The sequence below is a fragment of the Suncus etruscus genome, chromosome 3 (assembly GCF_024139225.1).
Source record: "Suncus etruscus isolate mSunEtr1 chromosome 3, mSunEtr1.pri.cur, whole genome shotgun sequence".
NCBI lineage: Eukaryota > Metazoa > Chordata > Mammalia > Eulipotyphla > Soricidae > Suncus > Suncus etruscus.
Genome location: NC_064850.1, coordinates 62,810,646 through 62,834,763, shown reverse-complemented (window position 1 = coordinate 62,834,763; position 24,118 = coordinate 62,810,646). Strand labels below are relative to the sequence as shown.

Sequence of the window (24,118 nt, the reverse complement as noted above, 5' to 3'; positions counted from 1 at the left end):
ACAAAAGCACCGAGGGGAGAGTAAATGATCATGCAAGGAGTCTGTAGTTAATCCCATGACAGTACACTTCAGGGGTGGAGAAACCCTGTAACTCCTAGGCCAAGGGAATTCCCTCTGTGTTATCCCCAATACTTAATGTGCTTATGCAGGGGGGAAAAAGAAAAAGAAAACCCACAAAATAATCATCTTTCTACACATTTATTTATTGATTGATCAATCTTTGACAGCTTTATTTTGGTATAGATATTGAAGTTGATATCTCCAATTTTATTTTATTTCATTTTATTTTATTTTATCTTATCTTTTTTTTTTTTTTTTGCACTCCGGCATGATTTGATTTCAGAACCGAGACTAATGTGTGGTGCTCATCTTTATCGCTGTAGTGCTCACTGAATATTTAATTTGATATTTCTTTCTGTATTGTGGTGTTTCAATTACTTTTTCATGTCCTCTCTCAAACTGAGGTTGAAAGCCTCTAGAAGTTCTCTGCCCATTTTCAAAGTATTTGAATTCTTTTTTTTTATTTTTTCTTATTTTGTACCCCATTCTATTGCTTTTCTTTCCTTCAAACAAAACCACATAACTTGAACTATCTAGCTCTGCCTCTCAAAAAAGGGGGAAACAAGGGAGGGTACCAGAACCAAACAGATATATGACCACTAATAGTAAGCTAGCAGCCTGGGGGAGGGGGGGTGATGGTGGGGTATATGGATTGCAGAAAGGGAACTGGGATGGGGGAGGACAAATTTGGTGATGGATATTCCCCTGATTCAATGTTAATATAATACCTAAAATACTACTGTGAAAGATATGTAAGCCATTATGATCAGAATAAAAATTAAAAAAAAAAAAAAAGCCCAGATCTCAAGAAAGCTCTTACATACTCTGGTCTTCCTCCAATGAGTTACCTGACTCTTAGGAGCAAAAAGCTATGTGTTGGAGATCCTGAAGCTGTTTTTAAACCCTTTCACTGTGTGGATTATTTGTAGCTTCAGCATTTGCTTCCAAACCTGCATCTCTCCAGGTCATGATTTTGGAGCCTGAGGTTTTCATCACAGGTATTGAGGGACCAGTTGTGCTGCTAGTGATCAAACCTGAGTCAGGTGGGCAAAGCCAAGTACCTTTCCTTCTATGCCATCTCTCTGGTCCTAAATTATGCTGAAAAGTTTAAAAATTTGCTGTATTTACAGCATGCTTTATATATTTGACATAATAATGGTTTGCCATTGCTGATGTAAATCAAATCTAAAAAAATTCCCTTTCAAGTTGCAATAGAATAAAAGCAGATATTTCTGGGAGAATTACAAACACAATCTTTTAAAGTCTAAATTGTGTCCAGTTCTGCCTCCCAATTCTTACCAAAGGCTGTATTCTTTACACTGACTGTATAGAAAGAGGAGGTATAGTAAATGCACCCCATATACACCTCAACCCAGGCCCTTTGCCTGATCTGTATTGTGAATTGGGGGGCAAAAAATATTGTGTCCAGTTCTATAATTACTTTGACATATTTGATTAATAACTGGATGTTTTTATATTGTAATAACTTTTATGTGTCCAGAATTTTCTTCATGTATACTTCCTAATGTGCTGAATAAATGATGTCAGTGCTGGTGTATAGGTTTATTATGTAGTAGAAATCATAAATTGAGTATGTATTATATTTCATAAATAATCAGAGAATTTTACAATAATTTCTATTGTCTGTTTGCTAATTCTTATATTAAAGAATTTTCAATAAAACAGAATGATTCAGAACTCTGTGTTTTTGCCACATAGTAATAATATACATAGTTATACATGTACGAAAAATTAAGGATTTACTTGTCTCCTATCAGTTTAAGACTTGAGTGTTATAAATGGAATTCACAGAGATATGTAAGAAAACTATTTATATTACGGTATTCTTTAAAAAATGATGAAGACACCAAATAATCAGAACAGGAGAGATAGTATAGCAAGTAAAGCTCTTTCTTGCTTTATATTAAGTTAACTGTTCAATCTCTAGCATCCTACATGGTCCCTGAGCATTGTACCTAATGAGTCCTGAGTACAGAGCCAAGAGTATTCCCTGAGTACTGCTGGGTGTGCCACCCACCAAAAAAAGAAAGAAAACAGATTATTAGTAATTACTATTTCCTAAAAGTTTGTAAAATATGGGTTATGGATATAAAAGAAAAAAATGTTAAGAACTATGGTAATTAACAGTATTGTTAAAATCAAGTGTAAAGGGGCAAGAGCAGTGGTGGAAGCGGTAAGGCATATGCCTTGCTGGTGCTAGCCAAGGATGGACCATGGTTTGATCCCCTAACGTACCATATGGTCCCCAAACCCAGGAGTAATTTCTGAGTGTATAACCAGGAGTAACTTCTGAGAGTCACTGGGTGTGGCCCAAACGTTTTTAAAAAATCAAGTACAAAATAGAGACCACACTTAAAAATTCTGAGATTAAAACCTCAAGATATGTAAGAGATATGAAAATATATATTAGAATTTCTATGTTTAAATTTAAATGAAAATTTGTCTAAGATTAATATGAAAAAGTTGCACATTTTTGTAATTCTACTTAAAATGAATGATTAATTTGATAGCATTAGATACAATTAAGAAGTAATATACTTTTGAGCATCAGTATTGGATTAAAAAATTCCAGTTTACATCTGTTCAAAAATGCATAATAATCTCTTTCTAAATGGGGTTTTACTGATATAGTTACCGTATTTTCAGGCGTATACCTAATTTTGCAGTTAAAACATAGGTTTATGCCTATATTCGCTGTATCAGACAGAAACGTTCCTGTGCTGCAACTTTATGTACCACAGTGAGCCAATCACAAAAAGCAAAGGTTCAAAGGTTATATTATAATAGACGTCCTCTCTGACTCTGGCCAATCTGAGCAGGCTTTTGACAGTGTAGATTCGGGTCCAGACATTGTCTAATTTGCATGCATAAAAAGCCTGCTTGGATTGGCTGAGTTAGAGAGGTGGTCCGAGCAGCTTTGCAGTGATTGGTGCAGGATCGAGTTGGAAAATTCTTTTTGTGGCAATATTCAGATAATTTTTGTTTAGCGGTGTATTGAAACATTTTTCGGGATATACTCGGCATATAAGATGACCCCCCGATTTTCGGTCGGCTTTTTTTTTTGTTTCAAAAGTCGTCTTGTACGCCGGAAAATATTTTACTGTTTCAGCATTTTTCTAATACTGTTCTGTTGAATAATATTATAAAAAATAAAGTCCACGAGTTGTATGAGTCCTTCCCCAGCATGGCACCTCTAGCCCCTTATGCTGGTGGATCTGAAGATGCAGATAACAGTTGGGAAATAATTCATAAGCAATAAGTTAAATTTTCTTGGGAGTCAGCTTGCTTTTATTCCATGGCCCTGTAAGCCATGTGCTTTTTTACCCCTTTCTCTCTCTGCCTTTTGCTTTTCCTCTCACCTCCCCACAGCCAAACATTTTTATTCTTTATTTAAAACAGACCACCCTATCCCAGGTGTGGGCAGGTCTGATCATCCAAGTGGATTAACATCTCAAAAGAAAGTTTAGGTGAAAGGGTGTTGGGGGAAGGGCTACACTTCTTTTTGGTTTTGGGGGGGCCACACCCAGCTGTGCTCAACAGTTATACTTTGTGCTCAGAAATTGCTCCAATCAGGCTACAGGGACCATATAAGATGCCTGAGATTGAACCCTGGTCAGTCATGTGCAAAAGCAAATGCCATACCACTGTGCTATTTCTCCAGCCAGCCATCTAATACTTTCTTTTTTTTTAATATATTTTTTATTTCAGTAAATCATAGTTGGTTAAAGTCACAAAGAGAACATCCCCCTTCACCAGTGTAACATTCCCTCCTCCTCCCTTCCCATCCCCTGCCTGTATTCGAGACAGGCATTCTACTACATTTATTTGTTTTTAAGTTCAGTAAATTGTATTTTTTTCCTTAAAGGATAAGATTAAAAAATATATAGTAAAGGTGTGATTGTTGCAATCACCGTTGTCTGCATAGGTTCAGAAAAATATGGGGAAAACGGAAAAAAATCTTTGGTCTGATTACAAAAAGGCCTCATCCCAGAAGTTTATTAGCATAAGACCGACTCTGGATTCCAGGCATACCAGTCTGTCTAACCCAAGTCATTCTTCATGGTCCCGGTGAAACTTTTTCACACTTTAGCTATTTATTGTTCATGCTTGAACCAAGTTATGGGGAATGTTGGACTTTATTCGTCGGCCCCCAGATGCACCAACAATATCTTGTGGCATTGCTTCTCTTTTGCATAGGCATGTTAAAATGGGAAAATAATACATATGCGAACAAGTTCTTATCTAATAGAGATGGGAACACAAATTTGGTAATGCAATTAGGCCTTATACCCTGAACATTGGCATAATGATTTATTTGGCTTAGGCCTCAGAAGAATGGGCATTGCCCACACACACTTGAACAATGGATACCATCTATGGAAACAACCACAATTGTCTATAACATTACTAGGATCCAAGCCTCTACCAGGGAAGACCTACCACTGCTCTTGCATTGAGATATTCAAAGAGTGCTCTCAACACCCAGATGACTCAGCAACAGCCTGCTTGCAGGGCAGATCACTCCGCATTTAATGGTATGCTGAAACTAGAGAATGCTCCACATCAGCCTGACATCAATGAAAGAAATGCACAGAATCTAGAATCTTTAAATATAAGAACCATCTAATACTTTCTTAAGGAAAAAGTCATTCTCTGTATTTTCCCTCTACTTGCTACATTTTGTATAGTAGTAAGACTAAAAAGTCAACCAATTTGAACATTATTATTTATGAAATGCGAGACTTTCAAGTGTAATTGTCAGTAGAAGTATAAAAGTGTCTCTAAAATTATTGATGACTGGTAAAATACATAATAAAACAATTTTTAAATATTACTTCTTAAATATTGATATGCACTTTTTATTTTTAGCAAATATAACACCTCAATTCATTTTATTTCTTATTTAAGAATGTACTGTTTCATAACCCCCAATTTTCAGTTGTTTCTTTTTATATTTATCCTTATTCAAATCACTGAAGATAACAAGGACAATGTTTTCTTAACTAAATTCTTCTCCCATATTTTTGTCCCCAATTTTTATTATACTCCTTAGCACCAGTTTAGTGAAAAATGACAGGCATGTAGTTTTTCTAGGTTCTAGTAGTTGTTTTCCACTTTCTGTGATCCTGAAAAAAATTTCCTTTACTTTTCTAAACTTCAGTCTCCTTATCTTTAGAAGCCAGAGTGAAAGTACTCCAGGTAGGGCACTGGCCTTGCATGCAGTGACTGGATTCTAATTCCCAGCATCCCATATGGTCCTTTGAGTGTTATCCCTATGAAAACCCAGGAGTAAGTATTGAAAAAGAAGAGGTGATATGATAAAATTATATCTAGTATATATCAAATACTTATCAAAATATATTTCTATGTTCAGTCAGATCAACTTTTTAAAACATTTCTTTAATTTCTGATTTTTAAGGAAATACTGTTAGTGTTTTGTCATATCAGTATATATACATGTAATTTCAAACTAACAAAGGTATATGTCTTATTAACCATTAAATTTTGGGGACATTTTATAAATTATTTATTTTGGGGGCTGAAGTGATAGCACATCTGGTTGGGCATTTGCCTTGCATTTGGCCAACCTAAGTTCAAACCCCAGCATCCTATATGGTCCCCTATGTACTGCTAGGAATTCCTTCTGAGCGCAGAGCAAGGAATAATCCCTGAACACCGCTAGATGTTACCCTCTCCCAAAATAAAATCTATTATTATGTGGCCTTGAAATCAAATACATGCATTTTTTAATGTATGTCCTTGAATTTTATGTTTGAGCATGATAAAAAATAGTATCAGTTAAATTGAGGTTGGCTTTGTGCTGGGGTCATTCCTGATGGTGCTCTGGAAATCCTGATGGTGCTAGGTCTGTATTACTTTCACTTTCATTTCTCATTTATATTTTGGTAACTCACATTTTTCAGAAATTCAAAGACTGCCTCAGACTGTGTGAACCTATATATTTATATACATCATGAGTTTTAAGTTTTGTTTTACCTTATGCAAGAACTAACATATATAAAACTTTTAAGAATTTTTCTGAATGGAATCAAGATATTATGTTTATTTTGAAGGAAAACTTTAACTACTGTTTTAACTTATTTTATATATGCAAGTTTCTTTATCCCTTAGCAAAATTTTGAAACTATTGATAGTTTGAATAATTTAATTCATTACCTTCAATTTTTCAATTTGAGCCAATATAAAATGTATGTATAGCATTATCCTGGAAAACCCTTGGAAAATTATTATTTAACCTTTAACACTTTTTCTGTGAATGTGTATATGTAGATATTTTCTTAATCAGATGAGAGATTTAGGTCTGATTTGCACTAAAATCTAAGTTCTGTGACTTCAATGACAAATTACTAAAATTTGGTTACTAAAAACAACAGTTAAGATGTGAGAATGTTGTTATTTCACTCCTCATTCTCTTAAAGGAGACACTTCTTTATTTTTTCTTTTTTCAGGAAAATTTTAGGAACGTTTCTAAAATTTATATTGTAAAATTTTATCATGATACTTTCCATTTTTTGTCCACAGCCTGTGAAAGATTATAGTTGATTTATGTACATATATGTATTTCCATATTTTTTCTTAACTCTAATGACACATTTCTCTTCAGAAAAAAAATGCATTGATTTGTCAGTATTCTTTATTTGGAGAGAGAAACCAATTTACAATCCTTTAAAAAGGACTGGGGGTCTATACTCATCAACTAACTTATACCACTAGTTACAAAGTCATACCTGTTAAATAATTGTCATTTTTGTAGTTATTGTTGGTTTGGGGGTCATATCCAGCTCTGCTGAGGGCTTAGTTCTGACTGCACTAAGGGATTACTTCTTGCAGGCTCAGAGGACCATATTGCATGCTGAGGATTGAATGAAATAATCTTTCTTAAGAATTAGCTTCAACTTGTTTTTGAGCTTTATTTTATCCAACATCATACTTCAGCATATTTAATTTTCCATAAAATTATGAGCAAATAATCACTTAAACTTATGTTCTTTTTAGTTCTTTTCTCCAATCATCTGCATGGTGTTGATGTTAACTTAAATGTTTTCTCTTCTTGACTTTGGTTATATTTAAATTTTCTTTAATTACTTCATTTTCTTTAAGTCCCAGAAAAGGGGCTAGTGTATGTTCTGATTCTCTTTAAGAGAACATGAATGATCATGTCAACATTATAACATTAGATTCGGTGAAAATGACCTTAACACTGCATTCCGAGAATTTATTACCTTCCTTTATTTTGTTCTTTCAGTTGTTTTTATGTGCTCTTAGACTTTTTGAATTTTCTTTAAATTAGCCACTATAGTCTATCTCTATAGAATCTCTCTGTAGCACTTGCTTGAGGACTCCCCAGAAAAAGTAAATATTCGAACATTTAATGCAAAAAAATCCAATGAATACTTACTGAGTATATTCCACAGACCATATACATCTTTAAGAATTGGTAATATATGGGGTGAATGAAGTGGTGGCGCAAGCAGTAAGGCATCTGCCTTGCACGCACTAGCCTAGGATTATGTGCTCATTCCCCCGGTGTCCCATATGGTCCCCCAAGCATGGAGCGATATCTGAGTGCATAGCCAGGAGTAACCCTTAAACATCACTGGGTGTAGCCAAAAAAACAAACAAACAAAAAAAGAATTAGTGATATAAAATCAAATTAATCACAGAATACCTATGTCCTTATGAAACTTACATTTAGATGCACATTATATAACATTCTATTTTGTGTAAATTTAGGGTGAATTTTAATGTGGTTAGATAAATGTGTTGTTTACTAACTCCAGGTGGAGTGGTGTATTTGTCTCTCTGATGAAAATATGCAGACATTGACCCAAATTCTTAAATATATGATTATTATATGAAACATATATACTAGACAAAGAAATAAAATGGAAAGAGCTACAATAAAGCAATTAAAGGACTTTCCTTGAATATGGTCAAACTAAGTTTGATACCTAGCAGTAAACATGGTCCCTGAGCATTGCCAAGAGTATTCCCTGAGCATAGAGCAAGGAGTAAATCATAAGCACCCCTTAGGTGTACATCCATGCTTTTTAGGTAATAAAATGATCTTTCCATGGGAGATAAGACATGTGAGATAGTGCTGAGGTATACAGATATAGATTAAATAGCATCTGAGCAACCAAGAAATCCCTTTGCGTTCATGACTATGGACTGTGTGTTAATTTTAAGTATGGGTCAATTCTGCTGATTTCAGAGACATAGAACTTCACTTTTCTTGTCCTAATTCTGAATCATTAAATGTATATACAGCTCTTTGTAGCATTGATCATGCAAAGAGTCTCTGGGGGATTTATTTTTAATTCACTGTCTGAAAAAGAAACTTTCATTTATTGTATTTTATTTATGTCACATTTATATTTTTTGTCCATGTGCTTGCTAAATTCTTTCTTCTAAAGTAGCTACCTGTCTTTGCAGGGCCATTTTCAAACTCATAAGCTCCTCTTGCCCTAGCTTTAGTTTGAAAATAATTTACAAAGCCATTAGAGTCTTAACCTAGAAAGGGTTTTCCCCCCTCCTTTATGAAAGTCTGTCTGAGCCCCCTTATAAGCTTAATGAGAAAATAAAGTCCTGGAGTTCTGGATCTGAGTTGTTTTTAAAAAAGCTTTAGGGCATATTTTTGGCTAATGTTCAAGTTTTTCTTTAAATATTGCACCATAAAGTCTCCTGATTGCTTTTCTTTTGTGGAACTCTAATGGCATGTTGGAAAAATATGTATTTTCATTTAAAATAAAAATGAGCACATAATGCAAACTTTTTGTACCAAGAAGCTTGAATTACTAATTCCTACCTCAATCTTCTTTTGAAGTTTGAATTTCTTTTTCTTATAAAGAACACAGAATTAAGCTATATAAATATCCATAATGTGGAAATATGACTGATATAACTTTTACTCTGGAGCAGTGATAAAAAAACAGCAATGACTGATTATATTCTATTATTTATACTGAAGCTACATTTTGATAGTTGAATATTTTGTAATTTAAACTTAAAATTAAATACTTTAAAATAAAATAATTTTGGAACATTTAAAATTACTCAAGGCTATAATAATTTAAATGCTTGAAGAATTTATAACTGTTAAAGTTTTAGAAACATATTGACACATATTACTCACTCACTTGATTCTTATTAATTTTCTCATCTTCACATAAACAGAACAAAAGGGAAAACTTAAATTTGAACATATTTTTATTAATATACAATCTGATAAGGTGAGGAAAGATATTAGAAACTATTCAGAGCCTTAATATTACCAGAAAATGTGAAATCATACAATGCCTTCTCATTTTGTTAGAGAACAGAAAGTTACATAAATTGATCAGAGAAGATAGACATCAACTTGTTATATGGAATCCTAGTTTCTGTAACCTCAAAAAAGGTATAATCCAGAAAATCTAGAATATAAAGAAATGTTGATGCAGCCCACCAAATTACATTAAATTCCAAACAAGTGCTATTTTTTTAGCTAGAGAAATGAAGAAAATGGTGTGATTATCTCTTTCAAAGCTTAGAAAACTGTTTTCAATAGGTCTATTGGTATTTCCCATAGAACAAATAAAAACATTGATAACTTAGGTAACTTGTCAGCTCTTGATAAAATTAGAATTTATATCAGTGTGGTACAAATTATGTCCACATGTATTCCTGATTAGTCTCTCTCTGGAACTTTGAATAATGGCATTGCTCTTAAATATTCAATTAATGTAATTCTTACTTACACTAACAATGATCTTCCCATTTGGAAAGTTTTGTTTGTTTCGGGACCAGACCTTGTGGTGTTTAGGGGTTATTCTTGGCTCTGCACTCAGGAATTACTTTTGGCAGATTTGAAGACCTATACAAAATGACACGGATTGAACCCAGGTTGGTTACTTTTAAGGCAAGCATCCTACTGGATGTAACTGTTATTCTGTTCTTATTTCAAAAGCTTTGGTGATTATTTTCAATTCCTTAGATTCTGATACCAAAAATATCTCTTGATTTTTATATTAAGGTGTTTATTCTGTTAGGATAGAGGATGCTGGGAAATTATTTACAGAAGTTTAGGAGCAGATTAGCTTAAAAACTAGTTCTATGGGGCCGGGCAGTGGCGCTAAAGGTAAGGTGCCTGCCTTGCCTGCACTAGCCTTGGATGGACCGCGGTTCGATCCCCCGGTGTCCCATATGGTCCCCCAAGCCAGGAGCAACTTCTGAGCACATAGCCAGGAGTAACCCCTGAGCGTTACCGGGTGTGGCCCAAAAACCAAAAAAAAAAAAAAACAAAAACAAAACAAAAAAAAAAAAACTAGTTCTATGTTTGCACTAGGTCAGCTCCACAGACTTACTCTTTTTTTTTAGAAAGAGACTTAAATCAAGCCATGAAAAATCATGGGTACACTGGCAATGCAGCTGAATGAAAGCTGGCACTCTCAGGAGGAGAGCATGGGCCAAGTCCATTCAAGGAAAGAGCCAAGCCTGTTGCTTCTATCATCCATAATAGCTACGTTGCCTATGGCCCTGTTTCACCACACCTTTATGATTCTCTGCAGAGACACCAATCTGACCAATTCTAGGTATGTTGGTATTTGGGTTGATAACACCAGGAATTTTTTGGATTGTGGGAATCTTCACCATTCTACCCTGAATTCTTCTACTTCTGTGAGACCAGGCAGCTGAGAACATGCCCCACAATAGCCACAGTATCTGTAAAAGTGCTTTGCCACTACATGACAACTTCATTTTTTGGTGCTGTCATACCCACAGGAACACACCAATTTAGATGCCAATGTTTAGCTGAGGTCACTTAATGTTCAGAAACAAATAAAATAACAGAATGGTCAACTAGCAACAAGAGTTTACTAAACCATCTGCCGGTGTCTTAATAACCTTATTGGGAGATACAATATTTTTTGCAAATTTGTTTCTTGCTGTATTACTTTCTAAATATTTTTCTTCTCTTATTATTTTTTCTTTTTCTTTGTGTATATTTATATATGATGCATGTTCTTTAGTTCTTTTTATATATATGATGCATGTTCTTTAAATAAAGTATATTTAATAATAAAAAATAAAAAACACTAGTTCTCTTGCCACACTTTACCATATTGGCAGCTTTGAGATTTTACCATTTTATATTTTTCTTAATGTTTGTGTATATATAACAAAGATGAATTGATATTCTTCCAAGGTATTTTTAATCTATTAAAAAATTGTGTCTTTGAAAAAGAAATCTCACACAAAGAAATTCTATGGTTAGATAGAAACCAGTCACTGGTGAGTGTATTTTTCTTTATTTGGTCATAGGTTATACAGTATAGTTCTTTTACGAATTTGGAAATTCATCCATCAACAACTTTATAACTCTGTATCTCTTGGTGTTTCAACAACAACAACAAAAAACACAAACAAAAACAACTTTAAAGCTTCTTAAAAATCTGGGGCTGGAGTGATAGCACAGTGGTTGGGCATTTGCCTTATATGCAGCAGATCCAGATAGACCCAGATTCAATCCCAGCATCCCATATGGTCCCCTGAGCCTGCCAGGAGCAATTTCTGAGTGCAAAACCAGAAATAATTCCTGAGCGCAACCAGGTGTGGCCCCAAAGCCAGGAATTTATAAACTGTGCCAGTATTACTACAAAAGGTAAGTGGGCGAGATGTTCATGATAATTAGGTCATGATTATTTAGGTAAAATATAGAACTCTATTGCTCTTTCTTTAGTAAATGTCTCATTTTTGTGCCTATTAATTTTAGTACTCAGAATTTGCAGTGATTTTATATGTAGTTGGACTTTGCCCCAAAAATGATTTCCAAGTAATAATCTAACCCCATTATAAGACCCAGGTGGAACTGTTGTAGGGCTAACAAATTAGAATTGTTTAAAATGTTTTTATTTTTTATATTTTAATTTTTATTGTGGCCAAAGTTCATTACAAATCTTTCAAAGTATAGTAGTATTTAAGGTACATAGTGACAATGAATGAGTGGCATTCCCACCACCAGTGTTGTCTTCCCTCCATCCCTGTTCCTGGCATGCATCTTATATCTCCTTCCTTTACCCCCACCCCTGAATGCTAGTGTAACTGGTCCCCATTTGTACAGCTTGTTGTAGATTGGGTATTGTTGCTGTTGTTGTTGTTGACTTTTGGTTGGTTTTCAAGCCTGATCATTTTTTATTTCCACTAAATGTTCATATGACTGTCTGGTCCTGATACCATCCATTCTCCCCTTCAATTTATGAGGCTGAATAAGATGATTCAAGTTATGTGTTTCTTTGGAGATAAAAGGGAAAATTAAAAGAAAAGGAAATAAAAAATTGGGAAGAGTCTGTCTAGTTGTTATAAATTTCAATTTAGTAGAAGAAAGGGGGAAAAAAGGTAGCCAAACAAAATAAAACAAAAAACAGGCAAGCAAGCAACAACAACAACAACAAAAAAACAAGAACAAAAAAAATCCCAAACTAGCAACTAAGACAAACAAACAAGGAACAAACACAAAAACAAAACAAAACAAGACAAGCAAACAACCACCCCCCACCCAAAAAAAAGCAGAGAACGCAAACCTGCAAGTACATAAAACAGTTTGTGTTTCTTCTTTTTTGCAAAGGCACATTAAGTATTGGGGAAATTAGAATGGGAATTCCCTTGGCCTAAGAGATTCGGGGTTTCTCCACCCTTGAAGTATACTGTCATGGGACCAACTACATCTTTGTACATATTCCTTTTAACACCCCAAGGCCTTTTTATGTTGCCAGACAACTTTTCACTCTGTTGTGGATGATAAAATCAGGCCCCTCTAGCTAGAGATCTTGGTATTACACAGGTCATAGGAAAAAGCCTAGGATAGAGTCTTTCTTTACAGATCTAGAAGTTCTGTTCCATCACTGTTGTTGTAATTAGCCTTTTATAAATGGTGGTTTTGGTTTTTGCACAGATCCTAGGATGTAGCCTGGGATAGAGGTTTTTTTTTTCATTATGTTTCCAGAAGTGCTTTTCCATTGCAGTTGTCAAAGTCATACCTCTGGGATTGGAGATCTTAGTTTTTGTACAGCTCCTAGGTCAAAGCCTAGGCTAGGGTCTTTTTTGTTGGTCCAAGGGTAAGTATTTATAGCTCCAAATGAATTTCATGGTTTTTATTCTCATTCTTTGAAGAATACTATTCTGATTTTAATAATGATTATTTTAAAGATATATATCATCTTAAGTAATATATTTAATGATGATAATTCTTTTAAGAAGTGAGCACAGAAGTTTTTATTTCTGTCTTGTGTTTATTTTAAAGATGTCTATATTTTTGGTGTAGAGGTCTTTATTTTATTTGATTAAATATGTAACAATTTATTGGTTGTTTTGTGGTTGTCTTTGTGATGTTTTCTTGATTTCTTTCTGCTGATTATTTTGTGCATAAAAAAACACAATAGGTTCTAAACTGCTCAAGCCCATATTTTCTCTTGAATATATATCTTGCTTGTCTCTGGTTCTTTTCTTGTTTATTTCTACTCTAGAGAAGCCTAGCGTAGAGTGTTCTCTCTTTACTACATTTCCTTTCTCTCCTCTCACATCTTTCTTACAAGTTTTTTTTTCAATAACATATCCTTGCTTCACTTTTAAAAAGTTATTTAATGTTAATTTTTGCCTACTATTTTAATAATTATTCATTACTTATAATAGTTTTTATTTGAATTCTTAAAATTCTATATATACATTGTCAGATCTTCCGAAAACAATGAGTCTTACTATAATAGTTTGAATCCCATATATATTTTATTATTTCCTTTGCTAGAATTTTCAAACACCATATATAATAGAGAAAGTCCTTGTCTTGTTTTTATCTTAGAGAAAATCTCTCAGTAATTTGCTGTAGGCAGCTTGAATATGTTGGCCACTGTTTTGTCAAAAATGGCAAAGTCCAGAAATGCTCAGGTACTTTTATTCTACCCTCTGTTTAAAGTTTTTACAGATGAGGCTTATGGATCTTGTCAAATTTTCTTTTTCGATTGAGAAAATCTTATTAGTTCTCTATTTGTATTCTATTTTGTTCTTCCCTTTGTTAATGAGGTGAATCACAGTAATCAATTTTTATATATAGAGCCATCTTTGCAAATCAGTGATAATACAATTGTATCATACTGTATGAATCAATATGTTGAATTTTGTTTTAAGTGACTTTTAACTTCAATCAGATACATAGCATACTTTTAGAAAAATTCACAAAAAACTATTTGTCTACATTTTGCTGACACTAGTTGAATCAATATATTAGGAACATTAGTTAGGTTGTATTATTTTAGACTATGTTGTTATGTAACTACAAATCTGGCATAAATATAGTCAGTATTAGTTTTAAAAGCTTGTGAATACTTTTGCTTTCCCACAGTTATTTTAACTGAGAACTTTTCTCAGTGAGGAATGATTAGTTTTAGATAATATTTACAATTTTTGCTCCTTCTAACAACACTTCTTTGCAGATGAATTAATTAAACTCAAAGTGCTGGATACAGCAATATAACATGCCCTTTGAAATATTCAACTTTTGTTCTTCTTGTAAGCCTTTTCTTTGTAAACTTTGCTTAATTAAATCTAAAGAATTGTGGTATAAATTTTTGAAGTCAAAAGATAAATAAAATTTTTAATTAGTAAATTAAACTTCTAAAAATTATCTTAGCCCAGAAAATCTTTGTTTTGATTTGACGTAGTATATTCAGATAGTCAGGAATCAATGTCATTTTCCTATGGCATTTCAAAGTCACCATATTGCAATGTATTTATGTTTCCAATGAATTAACAGGTATTATCTGACCTCTCATAGGTCCTCAAATTCTGAGATTTTGGGTTCATATCTTTCTCCCTGATTTCTGCCTATGAACAAAGGGTGTAAGTTAAATTTGTAGCTCCCTTCTGTAAGAGACTGCATAATACAGGTCCTTAGTAACTTAAGGAAATTCTCAATAAAACCTTACAACATGAGCAGATTTAAAAGATTTTATTTTTTTATTTTATTTTATTTTATTTTTTTGCTTTTTTGCTTTTTGGGCTACACCCTGTGATACTCAGTGGTTATTTCTGGCTATGTGCTCAGAAATTGCTCCAGGCTCCGGTGACCATATGGGACGCCAGAGATCAAACCAAGGTCCGTCCTGGATAGGCCACATGCAAGGCAAATGCCCTACTGCTATGCTATGGCTCCAGCCCAATTTAAAAAAATTATCAAGACAACCAGTTTTATTAGGAAAGATCAGATGGTGCAGGAATAAAACTGGGATGTATTAGTAGATTACTAGCTAAAATATAAATGAATAGAACCACAATGTTCCAGAAAAGATACCAAATTGAAAAATATAAGACTTATTAGTCAATTAATTGTACATTTAATCATTATGTGATTAAGTTAGAGGAGATAAACTAGATATTTTCAAAGGTTGTACCAATCCAGTTGCTGTTGCTATCCAAGGAGTAAGGCAACTGTACTTTTTGAGAATGTAATTCTGATTGTTTTGGTATTAGGTTGCCATATGTTTTATAGATCCTATCGTCTTTTCAGATGTTAATGCTGATTAGTGTCAACTTGGTTCTCAAGTGCCTTGCTCTGAGAGGTCTTTTCAGGAATTTTTCTGTTTCCTTAATTATGCTTCCATTTTAAATTTTAATAGTAAAGATATACTATGTGTTTGTTTACATACGTTATACTCATCTATACTTTGTACAGAAAGAGTAAGACTTTCTTATCTTTTCATTACATGCTATAGCCCTCTTGACGATAATATGGCTTCTACTGATTAAAATTAGTGATAGTAGTTCCTTTTCATTAAGCAGAATGTGTAATGAAACCCCAGTTGCTGGGTGACAAAAAAAAAAAAACTTTGCAAGAAAGATTTAGGGGTCAGAGATTAATACAGCTGGTAAGGGGGTTGCCTTGTGGTAGTCTTAAGTTTGATCCTCATCACTGCTTATATTTGCCAGAGCACTGCTGGAAGTGATCCCTGAACTCAGAGCAGGAGTAAACTTTGAGAATAATCTGGTCAAGCCCTCAATTGAAACAAGAGTAATAAAGGAAGTCTGAATCACTATTCCTCCCTTTAAATTTGGTAATGTTAGATTAAAATAAGAAAATTAGAGATATTTTTCATTATGAGGAGAAAGAATAGTCTAAAAAGACAAATAGAATATTTTAGATTAGTATCTATTAAATTAACTATAACTTGAGTTTATTTTCTTCTGGACTTCTTGATATGAGATTATGGGACAGTATCCTTCCTTCCTTCCTCCCTCCCTCCCTCCCTCCCTCCCTCCCTCCCTCCCTCCCTTCCTTCCTTCCTTCCTTCCTTCTTCCTTCCTTCTTCCTTCCTTCTTCTTCTTCCTTCTTCCTTCCTTTTTTTTTTTCTTTTTTTTTTTTTTTTTTTCTTTCTTTCTTTCTTTCTTTTTTTTCTTTTTTCTTTTTTTTTCTTTCTTTTTTCTTTCTTTTTTCTTTTTTCTTTTTTCTTTTTTTTTTTTTTTTTTCTTTCTTTCTTTCTTTCTTTTCTTCCTCCTTCCTTTTTTTTCTTTTTTCCTTTTCCTTTTTTCTTCCTTTTCTTCCTTCTTCCTTTTTTCCTTTCTTCCTTCCTCCTTCCTTTTTTCTTCCTTCTTTTTTTCCTCCTTTTCTTCCTTTCCTCCTTCCTTCCTTCTTTTCTTCTTTTTTTTTCTTTCTTTCTTTCTTTTTTCTTTCTTTCTTTCTTTCTTTCTTTCTTTTTCTTCTTTCTTTCCTTTCTTTTCTCTTTCTTTCTTCATTTTTTTTTCTTTCTCTTTCTCTTTCTTTTTCTTTTTTTTTCATTTTTTTCTTTCTTTTCTTTCTCTTTCTTTTTTTCTTTTCTTTCTTTATTCTGCCACACCTGGCGATACTTAGAGTTTACTCCTGGCTCCAAACTCAAAAATCAATCCTGCCAGGTTAAGGGGACCTTATGGAATTCCAGGGATGAAGTTTAGGTAGGCTGCATGCAAGGCCAACACCTTCTTTACTGTGCTATCACTCTAACCTCAGTTTATATTTTAAGTAATAATTAGTACATATGCTTTTAGCTAATGTGAAAAAAGTGAAACTTAAAATTAGAAGTATCATGTCTATCCTGAATATAAAGTGTGGTAAAACTTTGATAGGCAAAAATTTCCAGGTCCAGAGAACACTATTGACAAATGCATATACAAATGCATTTGTAAGACAAGAACACAAGGAATTGAGATTACTATTTTAAATACAAAATTAGTAGAACATGATGGAATTTTAGAAAATGTGATATTTAGAATAATTCATGAAACCAGGGGATGAATACATTGCTTTCAAAGTAAGCAATGTGCTTAAATTGTTTTTATTTAATTGGAATTCTCCCTCTCATTTTGGGGCAGGGTAATGTAATTTTTTTCTTTCTGAAGAGAAACTGACAATGATCCAAGCAAGCAGAATTAATATAGTAAGAACTTTGTCATGAAACACATGGTTATGTAAAATATTCAGTATTCAGTGAATGATTAGTAAAAGCAGAGTGGGTAAGATCAAAATTAATAATGATATTATGGATTATTAACTGAGAAAATTTAGAATGGAAAATTAAGGTTTTGTATTGAAATACCAGAAGAATATGGAGGTGAACATACTCAAAAAAGACTTGGAAATGCCTGGCAATAATATATTACACATTGTTTTAATTGTCTGCATTTTTACTTTTACCTTTCAAGTCAGCTGAGAACAAGATTATGGAGTCACTTTCTAAAACAAGTCAATAGATTTGTCTTTTAAAATAGTAATGTTACTTTGTCATATGCCTATGCAAAAATACTGAGGTTTATTTATTTATTTAGTTAGTTGGTTTTGGGGCCACATCTGGTGGCACTCAGGAGTTACTTCTGGCTCTGCACAGAGAAATTACTCTTGGCAGGGTTGGGGACCATCTGGGATGCCAATGATTGAACTCAGTCCTGTCTTAGGTTGGCCATGTGCAAGGCAAATGCCCTACTGCTGTGCAATTGCTCAGGCCCAGACAAAACAACAGAGTGCTGTAATACTTTCTGAAAATTATTTTAATAACTCAGATTTCTAATCCTATATTAACAGGTTTGTATAAATTTTAAATATTAGCACTTATAAATAATTTTTCATATATTATAGGATAATATTATAGGAAGTATATCTAAAATAATGTATAAGTGAATTATGAAATATTATATGCTTATATTTCAAATACTTCATGAAATTGTTCAGAGTTGGAAGAAGCTAGAAAAAAGGAACATACCAGAACACAAAAGCTGTAAAAAGGATTACAGATTCTGAAAATGCTTATATCTATAAACTAGACAGTCAAGCTAAATAAAATCACTCTTTGAGACCAGATAAGAAGAAAAATAATACAGGTTATGAGCACCCCTTTGCCATCCAAAATAAAACAAAAACAACCAAATCACACCAATATTTGTAGTATGGGCAAGTTTATTTACTGCTCTTCAACTCTGTATTGTAAAAAAATAGTTTTTTATGCTTTTTGGAATTTGAAAATGTTTTGGGGTCTATCCTCATTTTTATACTGCTTAGAATGACTTCAAAGAGAATCTGTTTTTTACTGGAAAGTTTAAACACTAATGCCTTAATAGCGCTTTTAAGGAATTCAAGAGGAAGTGTTTTACCAGTTCTTTTTTTTTTTTTTTTTTTTTTGGTTTTTGGGCCACACCCTGTGACGCTCAGGGGTTACTCCTGGCTATGCGCTCAGAAGTTGCTCCTGGCTTCTTGGGGGACCATATGGGATGCCGGGGGATCGAACCGCGGTCCGTCCTAGGCTAGCGCAGGCAAGGCAGGCACCTTACCTCCAGCGCCACCGCCCAGCCCCAGTTCTATAGAAAAAGATAATATTTGTATGTTTTTATGGAACTTGAAAGTTTATAGGTCTAAGACCATTTCTTCCCTAGGAGTCATTTTATCTGTCCTTTTCTCTTTTTATTGCCTATAGATACATTCAGCTTCCATTCACCACAGGGTAGTAACTTTTGCAGGTGGTATGGTGCTGCTTAGAGTTCCACAGGGAATGTCTTACGAATGCTGCACTAATCAGGAACCATAAAATTGTAGTTACATTTCAAATCACCAGGTAGAGGGTCTGTCTTTTATTTTTAAAAAGGATTCCTCTCAACTTACAGTTTCTGTGACTAAGAAATACACACATCATTAGTCATGTGGGTCCGGACTGATAACACAGAGGTAGAGTGTTTGCCTTGCACAAGGCTAACCTAGAATGAACCTGGTTTTGATTCTCAGCGTCCCATATGGTCCCCCAAGCCAGGAGCAATTTCTGAGCTCAGAGCCAGGAATAACACCTAAGAGTCACCGGGTGTAGTCCAAAAACCAAAATAAATAAATAAATAAATAAATAAATAAATAAATAAATAAATAAATAAATTTCAGTGATTTAAGTCAAATAATTAATGCCCAGAAATAAAGTAACATCACACCTTTTCTTAATGTTGAAACTCAAGTTTTCTAAGCGTAGAATCACAGAAACTCCTATGACTGTATTTATGGCCTCTTGTGGAATGACGTTTTTTTAATTCCATACAGTGGGATTCACAGTTCATTTTTTCTGTTGAGTTCAAAATTAAATAGTAATGGTTTTCGCTTTTGATTTCTTGATGATTTTTGTGTTAGCGATTTTTTAGTATTTCACAATCTCCTTCTTAGATGCCTTTTACTCCTCTTCCTGCCTCCTACTTCTCCATTGGGGTGCCACACCCAGTAGTATTCAGGGACACTCCTAAATACTATTTGAATTTCTTTCCCAGTAGAAATCAGGGGTCTATGAAGTACTGAGTCTGAAACTTTGTCCTCCTGCATGCAATACATCTGTTCCAGCCTGTTGAACTCACTTCTGGCACTTTTATTGTTCTTTATTCAGATAAATGAAATCATATCACATGAAGACTTTTATCATTATGTTCTTTCACTTAGTATTTTCAAGTATTTCATTTAGTATTTTCAAGATTCTTTCATGTTGTAGCATACATTAGTTTTTCTTTCCTTCTTAATGCTCTAACAACTTTAAGTTGTGTGAATATACTATATCAATAGTATATTCACTAATCTTTTGATAGACATTTCAGAGGAAACTATTTTTAGCTACTACAAAAATATTGGTATGCATATATATGCATATCCATGATTTGTGTAGAAGTATTTTTATTTTTTTCATGTAAACAACTATGACAGAACTTTAGGCTCATATGTTACTCTACAACATAATAAGGAAGTTTGATATTTTTCCAAAATGGCTGTATCAGTTTACGTTTCCACCATCAGTATATGAAGGTTCCTATTTCTTTGAATCCTTGGCAGCATTCTAGTTTGCATTTGAATGTAGTCCCTCAAATGACATTTTTTTTTTAAATTTGGTTTGCATCTCTTAATATCTAATGATGTTGAACAACTTTTTGTTTTATTTTTGGGACTACTTACAGTAGTGCTCAGGGCTTACTGTTGGCTTTGTGCTCAGGAAGCATTTCTGGTACTTGAGAAATGAGAGGGGATACCAGGTATCTAATCCGGGTAGGCTGTGTGCTGGGCAGCTAATCACTCTAAATCATCGATCAACCTTTTTTGTACCTATTGTCTACTTGTATATTTCTCTGGAGAAAAAAGTATTCAAATCCATATTTTGTTTTCGTTTCATTTTCGGATGGTTTAGATTTTGTTTTTTGGACCACACTCAGAAGTGCTCAGGGCTTACTTTTGACTCTGCATTCCGAGTTTGCTCCTGGAAGACAGTGTGATTATGGGGCCATATTAGACACTGGGGATTGAATCTAGATTGACTGTGTGAAATATAAGTAATCTACTCTCTGTAATCTCTGTCTAACACCCCTATTGTTTGCTTGTTTGGTTGACTGGTTCATTTTTATTTTTTTGCACAAGTTTCTTACTCTGACTTCACACAATATCTTCCCTCTGTATAGGTGCATGTCTTTGTCTACATTTCACTCTTAATGAAGACACTATTCATATTAGGTATATGACTCACCAAGTCAAACATGACCTCATTCTCACTTGATTACATCTAATCTATCTATTTTTACATTAAGCCAATTTTTAAAGTTTTGGCTGGATGTGAATTTTGTGGGAAGGCTTTATTTGACTCTTTTGGTGTGTATCCAGTATATCTCTTTGGTTTATGTCTTTGGGGATTCACATACAAGTTCCAATACCCAGAAATATGAAAGGCATGAGGAAACAGCTGGTAAATGAGTAGGCAGTGTTAAGACTTTCTTTTAACAACTCTATATATTTTCTAAGATATGTGGAAATTCCATCAAAAATTATCATATTCTATCTACTATATTAAAAGAAGTAGGTTCATACTGCTTTTATTGGAGAACTACTTGGAAACATTTGATGCTTCTATTCCCAGTGCTAGCTTTCACTTTGATTTCTTTAAGTGTCTGACTTCACACCCTTTATGCACAGAGCGACCGTGAGTGTTTTAAGATGCTACCGATTGACCTACTTTAGATGAACAAAACTTGAGCTGTGAGGAAAAATTAAAATAAACTTTTTTTAACTTAAAAGAAAATGTAGAGGTATAGGAAATCACAGAAAGCTGTTAGTAGTATGATTATGCTGGCAGTCTGTAGGGACATCCAGAAAAAAACATCTATTTGTAGACTTTCTAGACATGTTCTAAGAATGCCACAGATAATTTTGGACAGTAACCATGTAAAAAGGTTCTATCATACTTGCATTATTAAGAGAAATAATGTCATTTCTCTTATATAAGAACAACTGAAGAAAAACAAAAAATAGAAATGTTATGAGGCATGTTTAAAATAGCACAGCAATTATCTTAATAATTTCTTATAAACATAATATTTGAATAAAAATTAGATGTATTATTATTACTCCCTAACTTCTCTTTCACCTATTTATTCTCATATTGAGTAGTGTGGTTCTATTAATCTTTCATTTTCTAATAGAACTTTAATTGGTCAGAATAGATGAAGCTATATTCAAGTAACAGGTAATCTCAAAAATATTCATAGCTGGGCCAGAGAGATAGCTCAGTGGTAGGGCATTTGCCTTGCATGTGGCTGACATGGGAGGGACCTGGTTTGATTTCCTAATCCCATATGATCCCCAGACTGCCAGGGGCTATTTCTGAGTGCAGAACCAGGAGTAACTCCTGAGCACTGCTTGATGTGGTCCAGAAGCCAATTAATCAATCAATCAATAAATAAAGTTTAAAAAACATATATCCAGAGTATAAACAATGTTCTTTATGAGTTCCATGAAAATTGATGTTGATGAATGTCTTACTACATTTGCTATTATAACAAAATGCCCCAAATTATAACGTAAATTTTGGAGACTAGGAAATTAAAGATTATGGGGAAAGAAGATTTTATTTTTGATAATAATCTTGCTTACTCACTCAAGGACTAATTACCCCCCCCTTTTTCTGCTTTTGTATTTTTTCTTTTTCATTTTGTTTTGTTTTTAGGAGGCAGAAGGGCAGGGGTTGGGAGCTCCCAGGAGGGAATCAAGTACACTAACAGAATTTATAACAACTATATTTATGTTCAAATAATATATCAAAATACCCTATCTTTTTAAGTTTAAGGTCTCAGCATATAGATTGGTATCAGGGCACATGAAATTCAGAAAATATAATAAGTATTCACTTTCTTTTGTTGTAGTAGTAACATTAAGGATGGTCTCCAATGAATACTGCCTCTGTCTTCCTGAGTTAATTCTTATTCCTAAGAGTAGATAAGCTTTCTTGACTCAGATTAATGAATAAAACATTGCAGTCAAGTAAACTACAGTTATAAGTGTAGTTTATGAGAATAACATGATTTCATTCAGAGGCAAGTTGTTCACTTTCTCTTGGAACATTTATTCTTGCTGAAAACAAAGTTTCCATTTTCCAAGTAAAACCTGTGAAGAAGCTAATATGCAAGGATCTAGAATAACAACAGATGTGAATTATCTTGAACATAGATGTTTCCCAGCATTCAGAGTAGATTGCTGCCCAGAAAACAAGCAAACAATAATTTAATGAGTAAATTTGAGCAAGATACCTGGTTCCTAATTCATAGAAACCATGAGAAATAAATGGTGGGTTGGGGTTTTTATATGCGGCAGCAGAGAGCTAATATATCTGGCATCTCAGACATTCATGGGTGCTCCATATTGTGATATCACCATAGGAATCTGAGGCTTCAATATTATTCTGAATGTGAAAATGAGATCATGAAAAAATGGTCATGAATTGACATCCTTTCTTTCTTATTAAGTTTATGGGTTAGAGTTAGAAATATAAATTAAACCTAAGATCAAGGAAAGCAGAAAAATATGGATTTCTTTCATGTTATTTCTTGTAACCCCATGTGGAAAAAACTGTCTCTAGCACATGATTGCCCAATTCAATTATATAAAACATTCATTCACAAAACATTTTCAAAATCTACTATGTTAAATTGATTTATAGTTTTATTCTTTTAAATTTTTCCTTCTAAACAATCCTCAAATCTACTTTAATAGCTAACTTATCTTCCACTTAGGAGATTTTTCGATGTATGTTCTCAGTTGGTTGAAGACAAGTAGGCTGCTGAGTTACTTCTGGTCTCATCATTTCTTATAGCTGAATAGTATTCCATTGCATATAAGGACCATAGTTTCTTTATCCAGCTACCTGTTTGGGGCTGTAGGCCATTTCTGGCTTTTGGCTTTGTGAATAGTGCTACAATAAACATAGGAGTGCTGGTGTCTTTCTTCAGTAGAGATTTTAGACCCTGTGATTGCCAAGAGTATATTTTCTGGATCCTTTGAGATCTTAATTACTAGTCTTTTGAGAAGTGCCTATACTGTTTTCCCAAAAGGCTGTACCAGTTGACATTCTTCTGCAGTGTTCTTCTTATATTTACCTTTATCTATTTTGTTGATTCTATATTTTTAAGTATTTGTTCTTCTATAAATTACTGTTATTTGTGGTATAAATAACAATTGAGTTTCTTT

At 33.6% G+C, this 24,118-nt stretch overlaps 1 non-coding gene across 1 annotated transcript; it reads left to right on the top strand.

The window, feature by feature from the left end:
- Positions 1-1,342: 1,342 nt before the first annotated feature.
- LOC126005203 (small nucleolar RNA SNORA51) lies at positions 1,343-1,475 on the top strand. Its single transcript, XR_007494373.1, has one exon. It is a non-coding gene; the product is annotated as a small nucleolar RNA SNORA51 (small nucleolar RNA).
- Positions 1,476-24,118: the final 22,643 nt, after the last annotated feature.